This window comes from Electrona antarctica (assembly GCF_951216825.1).
Source record: "Electrona antarctica genome assembly, chromosome: 2".
NCBI lineage: Eukaryota > Metazoa > Chordata > Actinopteri > Myctophiformes > Myctophidae > Electrona > Electrona antarctica.
The window spans coordinates 35,886,024-35,894,197 of NC_136807.1; positions in this window are offsets into that span (position 1 = coordinate 35,886,024).

Here is an 8,174-nt window from a genome sequence, read left to right on the forward strand (position 1 = left end):
TGGACTATAGCCTGTCGCTTTTCCGCGATTTTCACCTTTTTTTAAATCCTCCTAAATCGTAAAAAACGACATACTATAGTATGCCCTCCGACACCATGGACTATAGCCTGTCGCTTTTCCGCGATTTTCACCTTTTTTTAAATCCTCCGAAATCGTAAAAAACGACATACTATATAGTATGCCCTCCGACACCATGGACTATAGCCTGTCGCTTTTCCGCGATTTTCACCTTTTTTTAAAATCCTCCGAAATCGTAAAAAACGACATACTATAGTATGCCCTCCGACACCATGGACTATAGCCTGTCGCTTTTCCGTGATTTTCACCTTTTTTTAAATCCTCCGAAATCGTAAAAAACGACATACTATAGTATGCCCTCCGACACCATGGACTATAGCCTGTCGCTTTTCTGCGATTTTCACCTTTTTTTAAATCCTCCGAAATCATAAAAAACGACATACCATAGTATGCCCTCCGACACCATGGACTATAGCCGGTCGCTTTTCCGCGATTTTCACCTTTTTTTAAATCCTCCGAAATCGTAAAAAACGACATACTATAGTATGCCCTCCGACACCATGGACTATAGCCTGTCGCTTTTCCGCGATTTTCACCTTTTTTTTTAAATCCTCCGAAATCGTGAAAAAGGCACCCTATAGTATGCCCTCCGACACCATGGACTATAGCCTGTCGCTTTTCCGCGATTTTCACCTTTTTTTTAAATCCTCCGAAATCGTAAAAAACGACATACTATAGTATGCCCTCCGACACCATGGACTAAAGCCTGTCGCTTTTCCGCGATTTTCACCTTTTTTTTTTAATCCTCCGAAATCGTAAAAAACGACATACTATAGTATGCCCTCCGACACCATGGACTATAGCCTGTCGCTTTTCCGCGATTTTCACCTTTTTTTAAATCCTCCGAAATCGTAAAAAAGGCACCCTATAGTATGCCCTCCGACACCATGGACTATAGCCTGTCGCTTTTCTGCGATTTTCACCTTTTTTTTAAATCCTCCGAAATCGTAAAAAACGACATACTATAGTATGCCCTCCGACACCATGGACTATAGCCTGTCGCTTTTCTGCGATTTTCACCTTTTTTTCAAATCCTCCGAAATCGTAAAAAACTACATACTATAGTATGCCCTCCGACACCATGGACTATAGCCTGTCGCTTTTCCGCGATTTTCACCTTTTTTTAAATCCTCCGAAATCATAAAAAACGACATACTATAGTATGCCCTCCGACACCATGGACTATAGCCGGTCGCTTTTCCGCGATTTTCACCTTTTTTTAAACCCTCCTAAATCGTAAAAAACGACATACTATAGTATGCCCTCCGACACCATGGACTATAGCCTGTCGCTTTTCCGCGATTTTCACCTTTTTTTTAAATCCTCCGAAATCGTGAAAAAGGCACCCTATAATATGCCCTCCGACACCATGGACTATAGCCTGTCGCTTTTCCGCGATTTTCACCTTTTTTTTAAATCCTCCGAAATCGTAAAAAACGACATACTATAGTATGCCCTCCGACACCATGAACTATAGCCTGTCGCTTTTCCGCGATTTTCACCTTTTTTTAAATCCTCCGAAATCGTAAAAAAGGCACCCTATAGTATGCCCTCCGACACCATGGACTATAGCCTGTCGCTTTTCTGCGATTTTCACCTTTTTCTTAAATCCTCCGAAATCGTAAAAAACGACATACTATAGTATGCCCTCCGACACCATGGACTATAGCCTGTCGCTTTTCCGCGATTTTCACCTTTTTTTTAAATCCTCCGAAATCGTAAAAAACGACATACTATAGTATGCCCTCCGACACCATGGACTATAGCCTGTCGCTTTTCTGCGATTTTCACCTTTTTTTCAAATCCTCCGAAATCGTAAAAAACGACATACTATAGTATGCCCTCCGACACCATGGACTATAGCCTGTCGCTTTTCCGCGATTTTCACCTTTTTTTAAATCCTCCGAAATCATAAAAAACGACATACTATAGTATGCCCTCCGACACCATGGACTATAGCCGGTCGCTTTTCCGCGATTTTCACCTTTTTTTAAACCCTCCTAAATCGTAAAAAACGACATACTATAGTATGCCCTCCGACACCATGGACTATAGCCTGTCGCTTTTCTGCGATTTTCACCTTTTTTTTAAATCCTCCGAAATCGTGAAAAAGGCACCCTATAATATGCCCTCCGACACCATGGACTATAGCCTGTCGCTTTTCCGCGATTTTCACCTTTTTTTTAAATCCTCCGAAATCGTAAAAAACGACATACTATAGTATGCCCTCCGACACCATGAACTATAGCCTGTCGCTTTTCCGCGATTTTCACCTTTTTTTTAAATCCTCCGAAATCGTGAAAAAGGCACCCTATAGTATGCCCTCCGACACCATGGACTATAGCCTGTCGCTTTTCCGCGATTTTCACCTTTTTTTAAATCCTCCGAAATCGTAAAAAAGGCACCCTATAGTATGCCCTCCGACACCATGGACTATAGCCTGTCGCTTTTCTGCGATTTTCACCTTTTTTTTAAATCCTCCGAAATCGTAAAAAACGACATACTATAGTATGCCCTCCGACACCATGGACTATAGCCTGTCGCTTTTCTGCGATTTTCACCTTTTTTTCAAATCCTCCGAAATCGTAAAAAACTACATACTATAGTATGCCCTCCGACACCATGGACTATAGCCTGTCGCTTTTCCGCGATTTTCACCTTTTTTTAAATCCTCCGAAATCATAAAAAACGACATACTATAGTATGCCCTCCGACACCATGGACTATAGCCGGTCGCTTTTCCGCGATTTTCACCTTTTTTTAAACCCTCCTAAATCGTAAAAAACGACATACTATAGTATGCCCTCCGACACCATGGACTATAGCCTGTCGCTTTTCCGCGATTTTCACCTTTTTTTTAAATCCTCCGAAATCGTGAAAAAGGCACCCTATAATATGCCCTCCGACACCATGGACTATAGCCTGTCGCTTTTCCGCGATTTTCACCTTTTTTTTAAATCCTCCGAAATCGTAAAAAACGACATACTATAGTATGCCCTCCGACACCATGAACTATAGCCTGTCGCTTTTCCGCGATTTTCACCTTTTTTTAAATCCTCCGAAATCGTAAAAAAGGCACCCTATAGTATGCCCTCCGACACCATGGACTATAGCCTGTCGCTTTTCTGCGATTTTCACCTTTTTTTTAAATCCTCCGAAATCGTAAAAAACGACATACTATAGTATGCCCTCCGACACCATGGACTATAGCCTGTCGCTTTTCCGCGATTTTCACCTTTTTTTTTAAATCCTCCGAAATCGTAAAAAACGACATACTATAGTATGCCCTCCGACACCATGGACTATAGCCTGTCGCTTTTCTGCGATTTTCACCTTTTTTTCAAATCCTCCGAAATCGTAAAAAACGACATACTATAGTATGCCCTCCGACACCATGGACTATAGCCTGTCGCTTTTCCGCGATTTTCACCTTTTTTTAAATCCTCCGAAATCATAAAAAACGACATACTATAGTATGCCCTCCGACACCATGGACTATAGCCGGTCGCTTTTCCGCGATTTTCACCTTTTTTTAAACCCTCCTAAATCGTAAAAAACGACATACTATAGTATGCCCTCCGACACCATGGACTATAGCCTGTCGCTTTTCTGCGATTTTCACCTTTTTTTTATATCCTCCGAAATCGTGAAAAAGGCACCCTATAATATGCCCTCCGACACCATGGACTATAGCCTGTCGCTTTTCCGCGATTTTCACCTTTTTTTTAAATCCTCCGAAATCGTAAAAAACGACATACTATAGTATGCCCTCCGACACCATGAACTATAGCCTGTCGCTTTTCCGCGATTTTCACCTTTTTTTTTAAATCCTCCGAAATCGTGAAAAAGGCACCCTATAGTATGCCCTCCGACACCATGGACTATAGCCTGTCGCTTTTCCGCGATTTTCACCTTTTTTTTTAAATCCTCCGAAATCGTAAAAAACGACATACTATAGTATGCCCTCCGACACCATGGACTATAGCCTGTCGCTTTTCCGCGATTTTCACCTTTTTTTTTAAATCCTCCGAAATCGTAAAAAACGACATACTATAGTATGCCCTCCGACACCATGGACTATAGCCTGTCGCTTTTCCGCGATTTTCACCTTTTTTTAAATCCTCTGAAATCGTAAAAAACAACATACTATAGTATGCCCTCCGACACCATGGACTATAGCCTGTCGCTTTTCCGTGATTTTCACCTTTTTTTAAATCCTCTGAAATCGTAAAAAACGACATACTATAGTATGCCCTCCGACACCATGGACTATAGCCTGTCGCTTTTCCGCGATTTTCACCTTTTTTCAAATCCTCCGAAATCGTAAAAAACGACATACTATAGTATGCCCTCCGACACCATGGACTATAGCCTGTCGCTTTTCCGCGATTTTCACCTTTTTTCAAATCCTCCGAAATCGTAAAAAACGACATACTATAGTATGCCCTCCGACACCATGGACTATAGCCTGTCGCTTTTCCGCGATTTTCACCTTTTTTTTTAAATCCTCCGAAATCGTGAAAAAGGCACCCTATAGTATGCCCTCCGACACCATGGACTATAGCCTGTCGCTTTTCCGCGATTTTCACCTTTTTTTTTAAATCCTCCGAAATCGTAAAAAATGACATACTATAGTATGCCCTCCGACACCATGGACTATAGCCTGTCGCTTTTCTGCGATATTCACCTTTTTTTTAAATCCTCCGAAATCGTACAAAACGACATACTATAGTATGCCCTCCGACACCATGGACTATAGCCTGTCGCTTTTCACCTTTTTTCAAATCCTCCGAAATCGTAAAAAATTACATACTATAGTATGCCCTCCGACACCATGGACTATAGCCTGTCGCTTTTCCGCGATTTTCACTTTTTTTTTAAATCCTCCGAAATCGTAAAAAACGACATACTATAGTATGCCCTCCGACACCATGGACTATAGCCTGTCGCTTTACTGCGATTTTCACCTTTCTTTTAAATCCTTTGAAATCGTGAAAAATGGCACCCTATAGTATGCCCTCCGACACCATGGACTATAGCCTGTCGCTTTTCCGCGATTTTCACTTTTTTTTTAAATCCTCCGAAATCGTAAAAAACGACATACTATAGTATGCCCTCCGACACCATGGACTATAGCCTGTCGCTTTTCCGCGATTTTCACCTTTTTTTAAATCCTCCGAAATCGTAAAAAACGACATACTATAGTATGCCCTCCGACACCATGGACTATAGCCTGTCGCTTTACTGCGATTTTCACCTTTCTTTTAAATCCTCCGAAATCGTGAAAAATGGCACCCTATAGTATGCCCTCCGACACCATGGACTATAGCCTGTCGCTTTTCCGCGATTTTCACCTTTTTTTTAAATCCTCCGAAATCGTAAAAAATGACATACTATAGTATGCCCTCCGACACCATGGACTATAGCCTGTCGCTTTTCTGCGATATTCACCTTTTTTTTAAATCCTCCGAAATCGTACAAAACGACATACTATAGTATGCCCTCCGACACCATGGACTATAGCCTGTCGCTTTTCACCTTTTTTCAAATCCTCCGAAATCGTAAAAAATGACATACTATAGTATGCCCTCCGACACCATGGACTATAGCCTGTCGCTTTTCCGCGATTTTCACCTTTTTTTTTTAAATCCTCCGAAATCGTGAAAAAGGCACCCTATAGTATGCCCTCCGACACCATGGACTATAGCCTGTCGCTTTTCCGCGATTTTCACTTTTTTTTAAATCCTCCGAAATCGTAAAAAACGACATACTATAGTATGCCCTCCGACACCATGGACTATAGCCTGTCGCTTTACTGCGATTTTCACCTTTCTTTTAAATCCTCCGAAATCGTGAAAAATGGCACCCTATAGTATGCCCTCCGACACCATGGACTATAGCCTGTCGCTTTTCCGCGATTTTCACTTTTTTTTAAATCCTCCGAAATCGTAAAAAACGACATACTATAGTATGCCCTCCGACACCATGGACTATAGCCTGTCGCTTTTCCGCGATTTTCACCTTTTTTTAAATCCTCCGAAATCGTAAAAAACGACATACTATAGTATGCCCTCCGACACCATGGACTATAGCCTGTCGCTTTTCTGCGATATTCACCTTTTTTTTAAATCCTCCGAAATCGTACAAAACGACATACTATAGTATGCCCTCCGACACCATGGACTATAGCCTGTCGCTTTTCACCTTTTTTCAAATCCTCCGAAATCGTAAAAAATGACATACTATAGTATGCCCTCCGACACCATGGACTATAGCCTGTCGCTTTTCCGCGATTTTCACCTTTTTTTTTTATAATCCTCCGAAATCGTGAAAAAGGCACCCTATAGTATGCCCTCCGACACCATAAGCCGTTTCGCGGATACGGCCATTTTGAAAATAACGCGGTGCATTGTGGGTAGGCGCAAAGCAGTCTGGGGGAGAAAGGGACCAGGAAGTGTTTAGCCTGTTGTGTACACTATGGCGTTTCTGAACTTATCCGCGATTTCCAAAGATAAAAGTATTTTTTGCTAAACATAACAATAGGTGGAACACACCGATGTGCTGTTTACATGTTCAACAACAATCGGCGATATAAAGCCAAGTAAGTGGAAGTTCATATATATGTAGAATTGTCGCTAGAAATGATGCTGTTATTTTAAGGCTACTGCTTCACTCTGAGCCTGGGTGGATATGTTCTAATAATAAAGTCCGTTATGTCCCTTAGTTTTTATTTGTATTTATTTTGCATGCATCGTATTGGTCCTATTGTTGTTCTTTTTTGCTGTGGTCAACATTTAAGTACATAGTACTGTAGCCTTTTCCTTTTGTAATACAATCATAACGTGCGGGTTTTTTATTCTTTGCTACAGTATAAGTATAACAGTATAACTAACGTGGGGTTTTCTTTCCTTTTTTGCTATGGTCAATGTAGTTCATAGTAGCATATAATAATAATAATAATAATAATAATAATACAAACATGTGGGATTGACGGAGGCAATCTAAAGACATAGGCTACTGAAATCAATGTTACTTTATTTGACACACTTTAATTTCAGTTATGTGATTCTGTTTTAGGTGGTTAATCTAAGCAACAGAAAAGAAAGAACAAGACAGCGGACTGCAACAGCTGGGCAACAAGAATACAACCATTTTAGCATATGCCAACATGCATGTATTTGTAAAGAAACAATTGTAGTATTTCTTAATGATGAACATGCCTATTTATTTACTTGTTGGGTGGATGTGAGCTGTACCATTAACATGTAATTCTGTCAAAGTAGTGCATAAGGATGGTGTTCCATTGTCATTAAAGTCATTGTTTTGTCCGAATGTTTTGTGTCTAATTGGTCAATTCATTATTCTATAGCTTTACATTCCTATATGAAGTGACCTTTTCCACGTGTGAAACAAATGTGTGAAACCCAGTGAAGATGTGGGGGCTGGATGTTATGCATTGCATATTCAAATGGAACATTTAATTATTATTATCAAACTGCTACAACCTGTGCATTGGATGCTAAGTTCTATACATTAGTGAAATTCCCTAAGACACTATAACATCTATTTTTGAATGATAATAATGTGTTTAAAATGCTATTTTATGTCTAGACAAATGAGTAACATTATGAAAGTTAATTAAAACATTTTGGAGAAACAGGCTACATCTGAATCTATCAACTACGTTGCATTTTGGGTAGGCTGTGCGCAAAGGCGTATGGGTGAAAGGTGAAAGGTGACCTGCACACGCATCATCTTATTGACAATATCAGCACTTCGTCATTTTCAATAAGAAAAGTATGTTTTGATCAAAACAATGGGTGGGTCAGATCGCTGTTCTGTTTACATGTGCAGCAATGATCGTCGATATAAATCCAAGTAAGTGTAAATACATATAGTCGCGAGTGCTCCACTTTATTTTATTTGGGTAGTGAACTGCCCAGATATTATTTATCTGATGTAAATAGGCTACATGTGGAATTCTGGCTAGATCATGTAACGTTTTACTACGTTTTTCCACCTCCTTTCCCTAGGTGTTTAGTATTTATTTAGGCGTATTACTGACAGGAAAAAAGGTCCAGTTGAAGGGATTTAAT